Source organism: Varanus komodoensis, unplaced genomic scaffold (assembly GCF_004798865.1).
Source record: "Varanus komodoensis strain SLA01 unplaced genomic scaffold, ASM479886v1 scaffold26, whole genome shotgun sequence".
Taxonomy (NCBI): domain Eukaryota; kingdom Metazoa; phylum Chordata; class Lepidosauria; order Squamata; family Varanidae; genus Varanus; species Varanus komodoensis.
This window is the reverse complement of record NW_025335684.1, coordinates 9,006,056-9,025,126: the sequence shown is the minus strand read 5'-3', so window position 1 is coordinate 9,025,126 and position 19,071 is coordinate 9,006,056.

Sequence of the window (19,071 nt, the reverse complement as noted above, 5' to 3'; positions counted from 1 at the left end):
GGTTAGTGGTGATCTTTCTCATTCATTTCAATGGAGTAACTTTGTAAAACTGCAATTGCATTCATATCCTGCCTTTATTTCTCCAGGGAACCCAAGGCAGCCTACAAGATCCTCCTCCTCCCCCATTTTATCCTCACAACGCCCCTACAAGGCAGCTTAGGCTGAGCTACAGCAACTGGCCCAGTTACCCAGTGAGCGTCATGGCTACGTGGAGGCTAGAAGTCGCATCTCCTGAGTCCTAGTCCAGCGCTCTGACCCCCATGCCACCCTGAAGGGGCAACATGCTGGCTCCTGCCAGGTTGGCTCGCGTGGGATTCCCTGGCCACTGGTTCCGAACACCCGCATAAGCAGTTGCTGTGGCTTAGCACCTGCTGGCCCCCTCTGTCGCAGGGCAGCGGCATCGCCAGCCCTGTTCCCGGCTGACTGGTGCAGCTCGGCAAGAGCTCAGGAGGTGGAGCAGTACCACGGACAGCTCCCACAGACCGCATGACGTCGCTGGCTATACGTCGGGGGTGTTGACCCTCTTTCAGCCCTAAGGCCAAAATCCATTTTGGAGAAGTTCTCAGGGGCTGCACTCCAGTGGTGGGTGGAGCCAAAGGCTAAAGGGAAGGGCTGAAGGACCAAAAATACAGCATATTTGAGCATAAAGCTCTTATCTGTTTGTTTGTTTATTTAAAACTTTTCAATACCACCCCGTCACAGATGTCTTGAGATGGATTACAGCAAATTAATACAATAAAATAAAAATAAGGGTCACAGTTGCACAGCGGCTTACTCCTGGTAAGCTTAGGGGGTTGCTTCAGCAAGAGCAATGGCAGGGCAGGGCAGGTGCTGTTTTTAAAAATCAGAAATTCTGGAAGGGAGCAAAAGTTGCAGAAGATGATCTCAGAAATAACCGCCCTTCACAAAAACAGCCAAACCACAAAGTTGACAAAACAATGTCATCTAATGGTATTGATTGGGGGGGTGGGACAGGGAGGAACTCAAAGAGAGTTGAGTAATAAAGGTTGTTTTGATATTGCAAGAGTTGCACAAAATACCAGACCAGAAGAATGGAAGCAGAGTGACTAAACACGACACTTACTGTGACTAAATCTCAAACTTCTGAGTGGATGAACCTCATCAGAATGAAGGGGGCAAACGAATGATTCTGTGCAGCTTCTCTTCTTTGCCCATTTACTTTCTGCTGGATCATGTCTGAGATATGCAAAGAAACCAGCAGTTTGCAGAAGCCAAGCAAAGGTAAACATTGCCTGGTTTCTGGTAGCTGGAAGCTGCATTCAGAGAAATAAAGTTACTTTAACAAAGGAGAGGGAAAGTGTCAGATCCCTGCTTTCCACAATGGTCCCCTGTTTCCTTAGAAATGGGATCGGACAGTTCTGAAACATGAATACCGACAGGGCTGCAGGATGATCTCGGCTGTGAGATGAGTTTTCACATTGATTTCAAGAGGAGGAGTGGGTTCAAAGCCAGCGCCCCTGCTATGGCTAAGGCGCTGAAGCAGTGCTTTCCTGTGTGTACCTTTGGTTCAGATGGAGCGAGATGGGAAAGGAATGTTCACTGAAATGTGCCGGCTTGGCAAAAGCAGCTGGTGAAGAGGCATCGGCAAGGGGCAGCAGCAGTGTTGCACCTGCTTAGACCCACGTCCTGGCTGGGAGCTCACAGCTAATTCCCAGAACCTCCTAGCCATGCCTTGGCTCCTTCCTTTATGGCTGATTCTCCTGCCCTTTCTGAGAACACAAGCGGAAGCAAGAGTGAGGCAGAGGAGCAGTGCCTTCCACTTGTCTTGAGCTCCCCTTCTGGGTGGGCTGCGGGTTTCCTTTATTTATTGATTATATTTATATCCCACCTTTTTCCTTCAAGGAACGCCAGGCAGCTCACATAATCTTCCCCCTCCTCTCAATCGTATCTTCGCAACAACAACCCTTGAGGTAGGTTAGGTTGTGGTTCGTCTCCAAAATTTTGCCTGCACAATTTTGATTGCAATAACCGAGTATGAAGCCTGATCTGTGTGGTATTTATTTATTTATCAGGTTTGGTACACGTCAGCATTTTCCTTAGTTGATGTAAATCAGTGCTTCTCACTGAAAGGTTCTGCCACTCTGATTGTAAACTTCAGGGACAGCCAAGGGAGTCGGGAGACAGGCGAATGCCACCAACTGTTTGTGCAGGTGTTAAGCAGTGCCGGAAGGCTGACCTCTGCAAACAAAGGAATCAGTATGAATAAAGGTTGATTATTCAAAGGTGGAACTTTCTCTCTTAGCTTTGGCATTTCACAGTACTTGCATACATGCACTAGTTTTGATGGGCCTTCCTCTTCTGTACCAGGTGAGGTCAGATGTGACCTCTTTGAGTTCAGTTTGCATAGGCATGTCCTCCGACAACAGAAGTGCTTTACATGCGCATGTTCGTAATAGACAGCAGCTTTCTTGGGCCTTTTCCCAATGTGCACATGTCAACAGACGGTTTTGGTTTGGTTTTGCAGATGGCATTTCAAGTTGGAAATGTACAGAGCAGCTTGCTCGACCCCTTTGCTGAAGGCCACAGTTCTGGTTCCAGGCAGGACCCTGGACAGCTCCATGTGACATTGAGGAGAGAGCTTCATGTGGGACTTCTAGACCAGCCTTCCCCAACTAGTGCTCTGTGGGTATTTGGGGCCAACTCCCATCAGCCTCTGACTACATTCAGGACACTGGGAGTTGTACTCCAAAGCATCAGGAAGCCAAGAGCTCTTGAGATTGTGGACTGTCGGAGCACTGGAAAGATTGTGGCATTGCTGACGTTTAGTTAGCAATTTAGTTAGCCTCTTGTTAGCAACTGCGACCAAATTCTCTCTCTCTCTCTCTCTCTCTCTCTCTCTCTCTCTCTCTCTCTCTCACACACACACACACACACACACACACAGAGAGAGAGAGAGAGAGAGAGAGAGAGAGAGAGAGAGAGAGAGAGAGAGGGTTTCCATCTTCTCTCCTGTTCTTAACAGCAGCCAGTTTCATGAGCATTCTCCCTCCCATATCTATTATGGAAATCAAGAGATGGAGAGAGATTGAGGGTGAGAAAGGGTGGAGGGGGGAGAAGGAAAGCAAGAGAACAAGTACAATTCATAGTGCAATTCATAAACCTACCTCCTTCTGATGAGGCTTAGAAAAAAAATCTAGGCAAAATATGGGCCTGGACAAGCTTCTCTCTCTCCTCTCTCTCTCTCTCATTCCTGTACACGCCCCCCCCCCCCCGTCCTCCATAGGGAATGACTTACCATATTACTGAAATGAGCACCAGTGAAATGACCAGAAGATTCTAGTATTGCATTTTAAAGTACAACGGTAATACTCTGGCCTAAGAGCACAGGAAGAACAATTGGAAACAATTGGTTATATAAATCAAAGGGTTTTTATATGTATTAAAAGTTCTCACACAGAGGAGAGGACATTAATGCCAGGGCAAGTTGAAGGCAGAAGGAAAGGATGACGCCATAGAGATGGACGGATTCTGCAAAGGAGTCCACAGCCCGGAGTTTGCAAGAGCTGAGCAGGGCTGCCAAGGAGAGGACCTTTCGAAAGGCAAGCATTCATAGGAAATGCGTGTAAATCGGAAAGGACTTGATGGCACACAGCACCCGTCGTCCCGTTTTGCTATGCTGGCTTGGCACCCCTGCACAAAAGAGCCGGGCGGTGGAGGATTTCATTAGGTGTGTGGGGAAAAGCAAACTCCGTGGGCAGACACAGAGAATAAACCGAAATCCTCTGGCTTCCCCGGCAAGCCAGGCCAGGCAGCCTCAGCTCTCGAGGCTCGTTTGTCCTGATAGTTCCAGAGAAGGGGCTGAGGCCAGCCATGTGCAAAATATTGCAACTGACAGGCAGCCGTGTGTTCTGAGACATGCGCCCAGGGTGGCTGTGGTTACATAAGGGTATTCTTGGCATGGTCCATTACATAAAATAATCATACTTAAAAGTGAAACGTGATGAGATGAGGAGAAGACGAGTGAGGAGAAGATCAGCTCAAGGGGAGGCCCCCCAAATACCAAGAGAGTTACCCAATCTAACTCAATGGGACCTGGCCCATCTATTTCCCAGGGAGTCATGGAAGTCCCCCCCCCCACACACACACACAGACACACCTCAATTGGTATGTGTGAGGGGGATTAAGGGTCATTACAGCTGGGAAGGAAGGTTTAACTTTGTTATCTTTGTTAACTGCCCAGGGAGCTCTGGCAGTTTGGCAGTATAAAAATGAAATGAGTGAAAGAATGGATAAACTTTTCCCCTCCTACATCTGCAGCTACCCACTCAACCCACTGGAAAACGTCAGATTCAGGACATTTAAACCAAGAGAGGGAGAATATGTTTCCACTTGCTTTGGGATGAAGTGGTGAGGAGCATAATTTCATTAAACAAAAAAACAAAAAACAAAAAGAAAGGAAAGGAAAGGAAAGGAAAGGAAAGGAAAGGAAAGGAAAGGAGAATCATTTAAGATGGTTTGGATGAGAAATTCATTGGCTGGCTTTGCTTCCTGTCAAATATTTTTTTAAAAAAATCCTAGTGATGATTTTAAAAAATTGCCTATAGAGATAGGAGTTAGCATGAGCATTTCATATAAAGAGTTCTGTCCTGAAGGCCTGGGGCCCTGGATCTTTTCAATGTTTAGCAGTTTGCTGTGATGGAGGCAACTCCTCCTGCTGCTGAACATTTTGGACTCTCTCGGGAAGCTTGTCCGGCTTGCGATGTGCACTGGGTTTGAAACACAAGCTGTGCATTGACCCCTTTCCGGAGGCTGCCGGCTGGGGAGATTCCAAGAGCAGATTTCCTGGATGCCCTCCAGCCCTGGGTGGTGTGGCTGAAGTTCTGAGTGCATCAGAGTTGGATGCTCAGATTTGAAGGGCCCCAGGTTGGCAGAAGCGTGCCTGAGAGAACATGGGACCAAATGCCGGATCTGGACCTCAAAGCAGCTTGCTGTTGTGGATTTGCCTTCTGCCGAATCAGGGCATCACTCCATCCAGACCAGGATGGTCTGCAGCAGAGGTATCCGGTCCTGCCGCTGCACCACAACCATGCTCCATAGACCCAAGTGGCACAAGTGCTGGACATGGAGAACAGATCAAGGAGGAGAGCAGTCCCAACATATGGTTTCCAAGAAGTCCACGCCTCTCTAGCAGTTAGTTCGACTATCAAACTGTTCTTTCTGTTACTTATGGGTTTCAACCCAAACTATTGTCCTAAAATGTGCACCCAGAAGAGATCTCTGTCTTGTGATGGTCCTTCAGGTCTCCAAAGAGTGTTGCTGTGCTTCCGCCCACTCTTCTCTTGGCTAAACAGGCCCAGTTCCCTCAACCTTTCCTAATAGGAATTGCTTTCCACCCCAGTGGACATCGCTATCACCTTTGTCTGAATTGATTTCAGGGCATCAGTGTGGTCTCGGGGTGTGCAGTGGGGTGTGAAAACACCTTCAATTTCCCAGTGCTGTCCTGCTCCACATTCCAAGCAAAGCAAGTTTTTTTTTTTAAAAAAGGCCACAGTTCTTGCATCTGCTTGGATTTTCCTTCAAGAGAGGCAACCTGCCCGTGTTTAGTGTCTGCAGAGCACCATCTGGTGCCTCCACCGAGTCTCTGCAAGCAGCACCAGGCAGTGCGGTTCTCAAGTGGCAACCCCCAAAATTCTACTTTCCAAGATCCTAATTTGGAGGAAGGGCTCAAAAACAGTTCAAAAACGGGATGCCTTCCAGAGCGTTTGGGCTATAGTTCTCATTGTCTCTCAGGCTGGGCACGGTGGGTCTCTTTTGGGGGTACTCCACCAAATAAAACCTCATATATTTTTTCAGCTTCTGGAGAGTTGATCTTTTTATGCCACTTGATCAGCCTGGATGTCCACCAGTTCTGTTTTGCGCTGGTCCATGGCCAAACAAAGTTTTGCAGCAGAAACTTTGCTGTAAAACCAGCCAAGAGGGAGAATGTGGCATTGAGGAAAAGACACGATTGACTGAACGAAAAACACAAATTGCTGTGAGTCCTGCTAATTTTATTTTATTTTTTATTCTCTTGGAGCACAAAGAAGCCAAGCGTGGCTACCTCCTTCTTTTCACTAGCCACATTTCATTGTCCTGGCAGCCTGACAAGGTAGCTTGGCAAAGAATCTGTTTGGCCAAATTCATTAGTACAGTTTCAGGCTGTCCTGAGTCTTCTATGTTACCGTGAGTTTTATTGTTTTGCAAAGGGGATTCTTAACAATTTTAAGTTTCTTTCTTGTAGGCATCATAAAAAATGTTAAATTGTTTGGGGGGGTCCCTTTCTTGATTTTGCTTTCTTTGAGTGGGATATTTTTGTATTTTTGCAAAAGGCTTGCTGTTGTGTGTGGATGCCAAAGCTTTGACTGCGTATGCAGCAGCATTCGCAACTGAACATCAGAATCAGAGGAAAGGCAAATTATTGAAAATTAGAATTTTAATTTAATTCCCTTAGAAGTCTCTGATTTCTAGCTGATACTGCCTGCCCCCTGCCCTGGGCAAATGTAATAATACCTTTTATATGATGCATGTAGGTGGAGGCCCTGCTGGAGAAGTTCCTGCTTTGGGGGAAATTTTCCCTTACTGCTTTATGCATTTAGCTTTATGTGTTGAGAAGTTATGCCAAATGTAATTCATCTCTAATGAAAAGGAATTAATTCAGAAGGCATACACTAGCATTTCAAAACATTAAAAGATTTCTTGGCTTAATTGATCCCCCTCTGAGTAAATCCCCCCCTGAGGAAAAAAAAACTAATATCAGGCATATTTCTGCAAATACTTTCCGTCTTGGTGTTACATAAATGTTACTTTAGGTAGCCTCCGACATTCTGAACTGCAGAAATCTTACTTCAGTGCAGTGATGCGGCGCCAAGCATATGCTGTGCACTAAGGTTGCTATTCTAATTAGTGTGGTTATGTAGCATTTCATTTTTTTATTTATTGCATCTTACGTGTAACATTTTGGCTATATCATCACCATCGCCACTTAGGAGGTAATGGTCATATGGTCCCTGGTCAGAGCTAGGGATGTACATGGGCAAAAATCCATTCAACTTGCATTTTGTAGATTTCTGGGCAGCTTTCAATCCATCGCCCACCCATTAACAGACTTGGCATTTGCGCAAACGTGTTCACGCGTCCAGGTGCAAATGTGTATTCGTGCAAATCCTGAAAATGTACAAAGCACTGAAAAATGCAGAAATCGCAATGTGTATTTTGCATTTTAACCCATGGGGTGATTTGCACGTATTTGGCCATTTTGTTTATTTTTCCGCAACTAAATTTAGGCTAAAAGGATGCAAATTTAGTGTGCTGGTCCACAAGCACCATGGAATCCATACGCCTTGGCAAGCCAGCCTGCAGCAGAATCTGGGGAGCAGACTCGTTGGGGCTGGTTGTAGATCCCTTCAACAGATCCACAGCGTGCTTTCCTCTCTCACTTCTGAAGTTTAGGCATGAATGCTGATGCTAAGGCAGCCAAAGTAGCCATCGCCCTGTACAGGAGGGAGGTATCGGCAAGCACGGGGAAGACCCCCGGGTTTGCAGAAGTACAAGAGCGAACCCCGAGGCCGAGGGAGCCCCAGAACAGCCCCAGCGTGGACTGAATGCTCTCAGCAGCTTTGGAGTGTTGCCTGGCTGGCTGCTGAAAGCCGGCGGGAGGGTGAAATGGGCGTGTGGGACGAGGGGCTCCACATGGCCGTATGTTCTGTGAGCCCCGCTTTGGCCGATCGCACTGAGCAGGGCTGGCAAGGACAGGACCTGCAGGAGGGCTCTCAATTCTGCATTCAGTCATCAACAGCCAGCGTGGTGTGATGGCGCGTGTATCGGACGGGGGCCTGGGAGATCCGGCTTCTAGTCCCCCCTCAGCCATGGAGCTCACAGGGCGACTTTGGACCAGACTCTCAGCCTCAGAGAGCTGTTGTGAGGGTAACATTGACCACCCCCAGCGCCTTCCAAGAGGGAAGAAAGGCAGGATACAACTGCAATCCAATAATAGCAGGATCCTCCTAAGTCTGAGACGACATGGCGACCTCTCGCAGGCACAACACAAGGTTGTGGGGGAGTCGCAACCCTACTTAGTGCTAGGACAGAGGTGTCGCAACACAGGTCATGAGCTGCTGTACTCATTCTGGCCACTTTGGGCCACACTCCCCTTGCTGCTGGCTCTTCCCAGACTGGAATAAGGCCCTGTGGACTTCTCCACAATGCAGTTCAGCCCATGGGCCAAAAGAGTCCCTAGAGGGAAGAGCTGGTGCTAAGCTTTCTGCACCCATGATCAGAGGCTCACAATCAAGGCTGCCAGACAGAGCAAAGGATGGGATTTTAACAAATAAACACACAACTAAATGTGTTAGGAATCTAAACTGCCATCAGAGGGGGAAGAATCTCATTTTTCCCCCAAAACCTTGTGGGATTTTAGTGCAGTGGAATTGGTTAATGGGTTTCTGCATCCCGTCTGGTTGTGCATGATATCCATTACAGGTCGAAATATTCAGGTTTGGAGAAGTATGGAAGACACTAGATGGCAGCATTGGCCAAGAATGTTTGCAGAGGCCTTGGCTAATAGTGTAGAGGAGACTGGAGTCTGACCTTTAAAGAGAAACTTTCTCTAATCCCAGAGATCTCATTATTCAATTATTTATTATAGTCAGCATTACAACTTAATATTTTTTTTTTGAATGGATCCTAAGACTGCCTGCATGGTTTTCGTTCCCCTGCTCCATATTATTGTCACAACAACCCTGTGAGGTAGGTTAGGTTGAGAGTCAGGGACAGGCCCAAAGCCACCCAGTGAGCTCCAGGGCTGAATGGTGTAGCGAGAGGCCCATTTTTCACTCATTGCAGGCTGTGCTGTGGGAATTTTGGGCATCAAACACAGCCTGAGGGTCCTGAGCCTGCCTAATCCTGGAAGCTAAGCAGGGTCGGGCTTGGTCAGAATCTGGATGGGAGACTTGAGCCCTGTATTGAGCAGGGGGTCGGACCTGACTGCCCTCTAGGCCCCTTCTAACTGTATGATTCTATGATTTGTCACCTGGTTCTGAAGTGGAGACAGGGGCAGGAGCAAGGAGGAGCGGAAGCCCTTGAAACTCCTTCAAGGTTGCTTAGTGAAGTTTCTCATAATGAGTGTGAGAGTTGGTCTGTTTTGAAAGCAATGGAAGGGTATTCAATGACCCAGTAAAGTAGCATCAGGAGAGGGGAGCTGCCCAGCAGAGGGGTCCAGTTGCTCTCACAGTCTAACCTTTCAGTGGCAAGAGTTCCCCTGAGGGAAAGGGAAGGGCTTCAGGGAAGTGTCAATGTCAGATGCAGCTCTTTACACGCGCAGAGGCTTTTTCCAGCTTTGGTAGATGGCTGTCTAAACTGTTCTGTTAACTGTGGAGTTTTAGTAAAAGAGCTGCAGTTCAAAGGACTGTCTTAAGTTCTGGAACATGAAGGAGGGGAAGGATGTGGTCAGGACTACTGGGGCTGAACCCCAGATCCCCTGAGACCCCATCCAGCTCCCTAACGGCCACGCCACGCCACGCCACACCTGCCCTCAGCATGCCCTTGCGATGAGCAGCATCTTTGAGCTTCAATCCAGAAAAACTCAAGTGCCGTGAAACATAAAGGAGCAACTCTTCTGAAACATCACGGCCTGCCCTGGAAGAGATGCCGTGGGTGCAGTCAGCTGACTTCCCAAGCAAGCCCGATGGCTCACTCAGAGTTCAGTGCAGGATTATGCTGAAATTACGATGCTCCAATTTCCTAAGTTTTCTTTGCCCGGGGAAAAGGCTTCTACTTTTTGTTTCTTCCGTATTCTCGGGGCACTTGAGAATTGGTTTTGAATTTCTTTTGCTGGTTTTGTTGAACTTGACTCATCTTTGCAAGGTGGCCAAGATGGGTGGGTGGGGGGGAACCACACAAACACACACTCACGAGAGAGACACAGAGAGAGAGAGAGAGACAGAAAGAGACAGAGACACACACACATGCACAGAGAGAGAGAGACAGACAGAGTTTCATCAAATTCTGCTTTCAAATGCCTATTCGAAAGCACTTGCTTTTCATTAAAATGCTTTTGAGGGATCTTTGCTGCAAGACGATGCCAGCGCTTGACCCCCATTTTGTTGGGGAACAACTGCAGCTCAATGGTCCACTTGGCAGGCTCAGCCGACGGCACTTCCACGTACTCCTGGAACAGTCCCCTGTGTGAAGCCCTGAAGAGATGGGGTGGAGCCTCTGTTTCCATTTCAGCACAATCCTGCCTGTGGAACTTCTTTCTAGGACTTTGGAAGACGTGCAGGCGGAGGCTCCCAGCCGCCCGGAGTGCGGATTGGTCCCACTAGTTCTGTTCTGCGGAGGAGCTTCAAAGGAAGCAGGGAGTGGATTCTGATTCAGATGAAGAGGAGGAGGTGGAAATGGAAAACAGCCAGCTGAGGGAATCGGAGAGGAGGGAGGAGAAAGTCAAGGTGCGCCCAAAGCCATGGGAGACCAGGGTCTTTGGGAAAGCAGCAGAAAGGGGAATGGGCACGACAGATCCAAGTCGTCCCCTAAGGAGAGAAAAACAGAGAATAACGAGGCATTCTTAGCAGTTGGCTGTGCGAAGCGAAGCATCTCCTTGAAGGGTTGCCCTTCCGATGCTGTCTATTGGACAAGGGAGGGCAGGCAATAGCTCAGAGGCTATTTAATTAATTTAATTTGTCTGGAATCAACTTTCAATCTGTTTGTGCTGCATTGACGAGCTGAGTCTAGAATTGTAGCATAGCATGTTTCTTTGATTACTGATACCTGCCAAGCCAGCCTGGGTTGTTTGGAGGTTTGCATAATAAGGCTTCGTTGATTAGAAGAGCAGTTTCTTTGCTTAACTCGGGGCAGGGCAGGTCGCCCCACAACCAGGGCCTGACAGAAAGCAGCTTCCACCCGCAGCCTCCTTGGAAGTTGGCAGTCCCCCATAGGATACTCTGGCTCGTGGATCTCTTCTAACATTAAACTGGCCCAGAGGGGATTCACAGATTCATAAGCACTGTTGAAAAAAGATCAAAAGATCTTTTGCTTGTGCTACGTTTTTGCAATTTTGGGGGTGGGGCGTGTCCTTTAAACAGAGCCAAAGTTTCTGCATTGGCAAAACACTGTTATCCTGATAATACTGTAACGTGTTGAGGGTTCTCTCATTGCTGATGAGAAAATTACATGCATCTTTCTGCTGGTGAAATCCCAGGGAGGAAAAAAGATAAATAGACAGTGGCGGTCTTTAAATCCCTGCCTATCACAATGCTGATAATTGTGAGCCAGGGCTGAACAAAAAGAGTCCTGAATAGGAACTTGCCTACAAATTGTCATAGTGGTTTGTTGTGCTAATGAGAGGAGGAGGAGGAGGAAGGCTGAATGCTGGCAGGTGCTTCGGAATCTCCCCGCCCCCCGCCCCGCCTGCCCAGCACCCACACTCCTCTCTCCTGGGGCTTTTTCCCTCTGCGTCATCCTTAATTGTGGAATTCTTCCTGCAGGTGTCTTCAGATAAAAGGAGACCATGCCAAGGGCAAAGCCTCCAAGTGGCCATGCTGGTCATGAACAGGCGGAAGCAAAGTGTCCCTTGCGGCACATGGCCTTCCCTTGGCAGCGTGTATCTTCTCCAGGCACCCAAGCTGGCCTGGCCCCAGGAGCCCACACTGCCAGGTGGTTGGGCACAGCCCGAGTCCTTGCGGGGTGGGGCTGAGAGTGGCTTTCCTGCCACTGGCTGCCTGGGCTTGGGGCTGGAACCGGTGCCTGGGCATCTCTGGGCTACCGTCTGCCGTTTTAATCCCCCATCCCCTGGGTTTGGCTGCCCAGACTGAGCTTTGTTCCAAACTGAGGCCAGTTCAGGAGCCTGGAGGGAATTAAGGTGTGGGGGAATTAACACAATTAATATTGTGGGGGAATTAAAATGTTAATATGTTTGGTGCTGCATTTGATGGCTAGATGTCCTTTCTTTCTTCTCTGTCTCTTTCCTCCCCACCCCTTTATTTCTCCTAGAAATAAAGGAAAGGGCCAAGAAGGCCATTGGGTCCATCTCCCTGTTGTGGCAGGACACCAAGTTACAGCATCCCACTCAGAGGGCTGCCCAGTTTCCTCTTGAATGTCTCCAGTGTGGGAGAGTCTATCACCTCTCCAGGCAGCTGGTCCCACTGCCGTATTGCTCTGACAGTGAGGAAGCTTTTCCTGATGTCCACCCTGAATCTGGGTTGTCATAATCTGAATTGCTTATTCTGTATCCTGCATTCTGGCATCAGCAAGTAGAGATCTTGACCTTCCTCTTTGTGACAGCCTTTGAGGTACTTCTAGAGGAATATCATGCCCCCCGCCTCTGCAAGTCTTCTCTTCTCAAGGCTGAAAATGGCCAGTTCTCTCAGTCTCTCCTCATAGGGCAAAGTTTCCAAACCCTGGATCATTTTTGTTGTCTTCCTCTGGACCCTTTCTCATTTTTCTGTATCTTTCTTAAATCATGGCACCCAGAACTGGACACAATACTCCAGATGAGGTCTGTCTAGAAAGGAGCATAGGGAAACTACTACTTCTCACAATTTGGAAGTAATACTTCTATTAATACACCCCAAAATAGCATTTGCCCTTTTTGTGGCTGGATTGCATTGTTGGCTCATATCTCCTCCTCCTCCTCCTCCTCCGGTTTTGCTGCTGCTTTGTACTACCAAAGTAAGGGGAGAGGGAATTTAGTAAAATTATGATGGAGGAATGCCACTGCCACTGTCATAGTGAATTCACCAATATCTAATGCAATGTAGACATGCAGATGGTACGCATGTCATGAGTGGAGCTGGCTAGAGCCGGTGGTCAGACTAGATGGCCCAGGAGGACCCTTCTGACTCGCTCTGTTTCTATGTTTCTGTATGGAATAAAAATCTTTCATTTACAAGCTAAAAAAATCAAATAATATTTTAAGTACCACCACCCTTAGAAACAACAACAGAGGGTCCCAGCCGTGTATCTTTAAAAAGACTTCCATATGGCAGGGGCCACCACTGAGGAAGCCCCACCTTTAGTGCTCTCAGCCTTACAAGATCTTAATCCCAGGCTGGTCAGCAGGGCCTCCAGTGAGTTCTAAACATGAGGGCAAATTCATAAGGATTTACACAGTCTTTTCAACAATCTGGACCCAAACTGTTTAAGGCAACATTCCTTAACGTCATGCCTTGAGGATGTATTGGACTAAAACCCACAGAATCCTCAGTCAGGGGACTGGCTGATTCCAGGAATTGTGCTCCAACACAGTTGGAAGGCAACAGGTTGGGGAAGGCTGAATTCAGGATCTGGACATCAAAATCAGCCGATTGAAATTATCCCAAAAACGCACCCGCAGCCTGTCTTTAAAATCAAAGACATTGTGTGCATGTTCTTCCAAGACTCAGTAATAGCCACCACCTTTCTCTAGCAAACATGCCCAAGAATTTCTGAAGGACAGATGCTGAGTAAACCATACATTGATCAAGTTAAGAGAAGGCCACTCGACCTGCTCCCAGCTCAGCTCAAGTGACCTCCTCAGAATTCAGGAGCCTGCAGAGGCCGGCCTATATTTTCAGACTCTGAAGGCAGCAATAATGGTCTTTCAAGGCCAGAGGCACCGAAATATCTATCAGCCTGTCACTTAGCCACTGTGTTTGATGCAGCCAGCCAAGGAGTTCAAAGGGTTCTTTTTGACGTCGCTGCTGGCAAACCTGTTGAATCTTTTATCAAGTCCAGTGCTCAGCTCAATCATTTCTGAGCTGTGATGGAAGAGTCTCCTTTTGAACGGCTTGTGCCCCCCCCCCCCAATCATGCATAAGGAGGAAAAATGCTTCAGATGAGAGGAAGGCCATGCTGTTGTTCAATGGGGCAGACAGCGCCAGATTTACGCATCAACCCAGAACCTCATAATCTAGGAGGGCCTTGACCTCCTGCCAATCAAAAAAAATTACCATTAATTTTATCTCATTTGTAATGATAAAAATCAGGGGTGTACCTAGACCAAAGATCATTTTCTAGACAAAAAAGGATAAAGAATGATCTGTGGTCAACAATATCCCAAGATCGGTTGTCTGATCTAAGCATTCTCTGCACAGGAAATGATGGACTGCACCTCACGGGTTCTAATTATAGAAATGATGTTTGCATCCAAAAAAGCTCAAAAGAATCTGTTCTGACTTTGTCTATAGTGTAACGTTATAACATAGCTATGATTCCCCTGTGAATGTTCTGTGTGGATGTCTTCATTAATCCCATACTTTTGTAAAAACAGTTAAGATAATAAATTTATAAACAATCTTTTTATCAATGCTAAAATTTCATCAACGTTCTACTTTCATTGAGTAGATAAAGGAGAGAACAAGGTTTTGTTTCTCATGATCAGATGCTATTAAGTTTGGGCCTCCCAAGGTCTCCTAGCCCAGGGCCTCCAGTTGCTTAACTCTGGGACTGGGGATAAGCTGCCTGGGAGGAAGAGGTGATAGAAACCCGGAAAGCTGGGTTTGCCCTTGGATTTCCAGTGGGAACCCAGCAATGCAAATCAACCTTGCAGCCTCTGCATCCCCATTTCTGTGCCAAAGCCTTTTCCGGATTCCACCACATGTACATTCTATTATTGTATTCATGATTGTCATAAATTTATTATATTTATACCCCACTTGTATTGCTCTGGCAAGGAACCCAGGGCAGATTAGAAAGTCCCCCACCTTCTCCTCATGTTATCCTCACAAGGACCCTGTGAGGTGGGTTAGAGGGAGCATCAGGAATTGGTTCAAAGGTTACCCAGTGGGCCTCTTGACCAGGTGGGGACTACAGCTTGGCTCTTCCAAATCTAGTGCACATTCCGCATTCACTCTCATCAATACGGTGCTGAATAATATGGAATAGTTTTCAGTCCATCACCATTCTATATGATGGAGTGAGGAATCTTTCACCCCAGGGCTGCATCCCTTCTGGGTCCACATATCAGTGGCGGATGCGGCCAAAGCCCAAAGTGAGCAGACCATAACCATGTGTGCACCCCGTTCACACACCTGTGTCTATACAGGCTCCCATTCATACGGATGGGAGGCTTTTTTCCCAGTGTAATGGTTACATACTTCCCAAGGATGTTGGGGCATCCTCCACACACAAGAGGGCAGTGTCAGCAGACTTAGGTGAAGATTTGCCAAAGTACAAAAACATTTGGGAAGAGAACCTAGGGTGGCAACCCAGAATCCCAAAGGAGGACCAGGAGTGCTCAGAAAGCTACCTGGCTATTGCGAGGAGGTGAGCCAGAAAACCAGAAAAAGTGGCATGGGACAGAGTATCCTAAAAGAAGGCCGAGGTATCTGGCTAATTGCCGGAAATCAGAAGATCCTCTTCTAATTCCTCAGCCTCCCCCTCTCTTCCTTTCAATCTGCCTTTGCAGTTTCCACTGTTCCTAAAAGCTCCTCCCAATTTAATACAATTGCCAAAGTGGCACTGAACCAAGCTCTTCAGAGTAACACTAAGTAGAAAATTGAGCCAAGCTGTCTCTTGATAATGGCACTAAGGTGTGAGTGGCCCAGTTTGGGGGAAAAGCCATCATTGCATTGAGAAAGGAGGAGATAAATGCCCGTCGATTCTGAGATGCTTCAAATGAACTCATGCGAGGCAGTGCAATGCGGAGGTTCTCTTTCAGTCTGAGAACCAGTTTTCATTTTGGAAAAGCTCCTTGCGGCTACATGGCAGTGGTGGGTGGAGCCTAAAACTAAAGGGGCGGGGCAAGAGAGAGAGAGAGAGGTGGCTAGACAGGAATAAACAGGGGGCTAAGCAGGCTAAGCTAAGCATCACAAAAAGCATGTCTGGATAGGACAGAAGTCATACGGTTCCCAACATACCCCAGCCAGCGTAACCACGGTATACCAGCTGGCTGTTTTTGGATATGGGCAAACAGAACATTTCATGCATGCAATATTTTGTAGTACCTGAAAAAAAGTAAAGGAAGAACAGAAGGATGGAAGCTCCTTTCTGTTGAGATCCCATATTTCTAGGCTTAATGATTTAATCATTTGGGGTAAGGCCTAGGTATCGAAGCCGCTACAGCAACTCTGGTTGAGAGAGAAGATGTGTAAAGTAGAATCATTTTGCAGAATCTTAAGAACCTCCATGGTCTTAAAAAATTAACAAGTTTCTAGCCATGGTCATAGAAATAATGATTGGCTGGCTGGCTGGTTGGATGGATGGATGAAAAGAGATAGGTTAGGCTAGGCTAGGTTAGGCTAGGCTAGCCTGGGGTCCTCAAACTTTTTGGGCTGGTGGGCACATTTGGAGTGGAGAATGCGTCATGGATGCTTTCACAAACAGCCTCCATGAGTGGGGCGAGTATTACTCATCCTTACTTGTCTGCCTTGGCGACTACTTCCCAAAAAGCATGCTGGGGAGACTAAGAGAAACATCACTGATCCAAGGACCTACGTACAAGCCAGAGGTGGGGTCTGGGCTTCCAAGCACCAAATCTCTCTTTTGAATCCACATACAGACGGTGCAGGAGGACAGCCCTCTATTTTGCAGCAGGGAAGCTGTCCACTATCTATTTGCTCCGAATTAAAAAACACACTCTTAAGATAGAAATAAATTAATGGTGGGGGCGGGGGAGGACCCCGCAGGCATCAAGAGACACGTCCGTTGCGCATTTGTGCCCATGGGTTCCGTTCTGGAGACCTGCCAAGCCTAGATAGAATCTGAGCAGATAATGAGCGATTCTGGCTGACATCCGGAAGCAGCTCCTTTCTCCCAAGTGGGCTGCAGAAAGGCTCAGCTCAATCAACAGATTCGCAGCTCAAGAGCATCCTCCTAGCACTCAAGCCATCTGCCCGGTCAGGCCTGCCTTGCTCTTTTCTTTCCCCTCCCTGTGCTCACTCGGAGAAGCAGAGCCAAGTGGCTAAGGAAAGAAGCTCTCCAAAGCCAAGCCACCTGAAGCGTTTGAGTGCAGGTTGCGGGGGGGGGGGGGGGGGGGGGTTTAACCTTTAGCAGGAAGCTGAAGCTTTATTAAAACAGCTGGAGTTGTTTTGACAGCAAGCTCCCGCGGGGCATTGGAGACAGATGAAACCAATAACCTCAGCTAAGTGCAGAAGCTCATCACGCAGCGAGTGCCACTCTCTCTAAAGGGATCAAGTTTTCCTGCTGCCACGTCTGCCGTCCCTTGGGAGGCCAGGCAGAGAGACTGCCGGGGGAGCCCGTGGCAGACTGAAGCCATTAACCCACAGCTTCGTTGCCCTGTCATCTTCTGCGGCTTAGAAAGTGATGTCAGAGTGGCAGAGGGAGATTGGGCAGGCCGTCCAGTTCGAAGACCAAAATGAACCAGCAGGGAGAGGAATTTAGCAGGGCTCTGCTCCCCACCCTTGCACCTAAGATGGGGTGACCGTGTGCCACCATTCCTTGCCAGCGTGCCCATTGGCCAGGGATGACGGAAGTCGTTTTCCAACACTCTCAGGAGGTGCCAAGCTCAGGAAGGGTTAGAAAAAGGGGTGGATGTGGAGCTGGTGGTCGGAGAGGCATTTTACCTCCCTTTTCCCATGAGAGCAGAGGCTGCAGCTGTTCAGCTGGGAGCAGCTTCAAGAGCTTCATTGGGCAAGCTGTAATTTGCTGCAAGCAGATGTGGTGACAAACCTTGTTTGAAGGCAAGGTGATTGCGGGGGGGGGGGCTTTCCCCCCTGACCTGCTTTCTGGATCCTATCTCCAGATGGGGAGGCTTGGACCCTGGGTCCTTCTGGGCCAGGAGGTGCTGCTGGACCTTAGAAACTGAGATGGCTACCTTCTCAAGGAAACCATTGGACCCAGCTGGGAAGGCAAGCAGATCAATACGGCCCTGTTCCAGCAAAGTACCAAAGTCCTTTTGTGCTCCAGAATTCTTGATTAATCTCCCACCCTGATTCCTCCGTCCTGCTTCCCAATTGGTCTTTTAATTCTGATCAGCTTTTTGGTCCTCCTCTTGAGTTCCAGCTTTATCTGCCACCCTGCCTCCTGGCTCGGTCTTTGCTTTGCTGGCTGGCTCTGCCTCTTGGCTCACCCGACCACTTTGGCTTCCCAGCTTCAACCTCACCCCAGGCCGCTGCCTGCCTGCCTGCCTGCCTGCCTCCCTCCCTCCCTGCCTGCCTGCCTGCCCTCCATGCTGCTTTGCTTCCTCTCCCTCGAAGCAATGCCCCCTTTATAAAGGCCCCACACAGCGCTCCACCACAGCCCCTCAAACCATGGCCAGCTCCAGAATCAGCACCTGGGACAGAGCTCCCCTTCGGCTCAGAAAGCCCGAGAGCAGCTTCTGGTCTTCTCAGCGCAGATGTGCAAACATCTCTCTGTACAGGAGCTATTGGGACGGCAGCTGCCAGCATCCCTCGCTCTTGCCTATGTCTGACGGCCGTTGTGGTCCAATAATACCTGGAGGACCACACGTGGCCCACCCGTGCTCTTGTCCAAGCATTGCCCAAGCTCCCGGAAGACTAGAAGCATGAAGAGGTTACGGAACTTGACAAAGGACTGAGGAGTTCTAAGCGATGGGAGATGAAGCCACAGCGACGAGAGGGAGAGGATGGCAGGTGCTTCTGGGCATTTGCTGATTGTATTCCATCTACCTGGGTCGCCCACATGTGACCAGGATGTCATTTGGACTTGCCAGGGAAGACGGGGAGGGCGGGATCCAAGGTGGACTCCCAGCTCAGGAGTGGAGCCCTGCTCTCACCTCAGTTCTGGGAATCCAAAGAATCCCAGGACATCTAGATGGTACCCAGTGTCATAGGATTGCTCTCATAGTCTTTAGCATCCGAAGACCCGTCACTTTTAACAACAGCAAAACTAAATGCAAAACAGTCCCCTGCCTCATCATTGGTTTAAAAATTCCCTTTACAGTCTGCCTTAATCCCGTTTGTATCCAAGACTTATTTCCAATAATTTGGCATGAAAGAAGGTCAAAGAACGGTGAGCTGCTGCACTTCCCCGAGAGTAAGATCTGATTATTACTAGGTTGGCTTTCTCGTCTGCTCTCATTTTACAAGGCTAACTGTTCAGTCTGGCCCTCTTTTCATTCTACCTCATCGCCTAACCAAGACGTAACTGATCAATATGTCTTTCCCTTGGGCTACTTTCCAT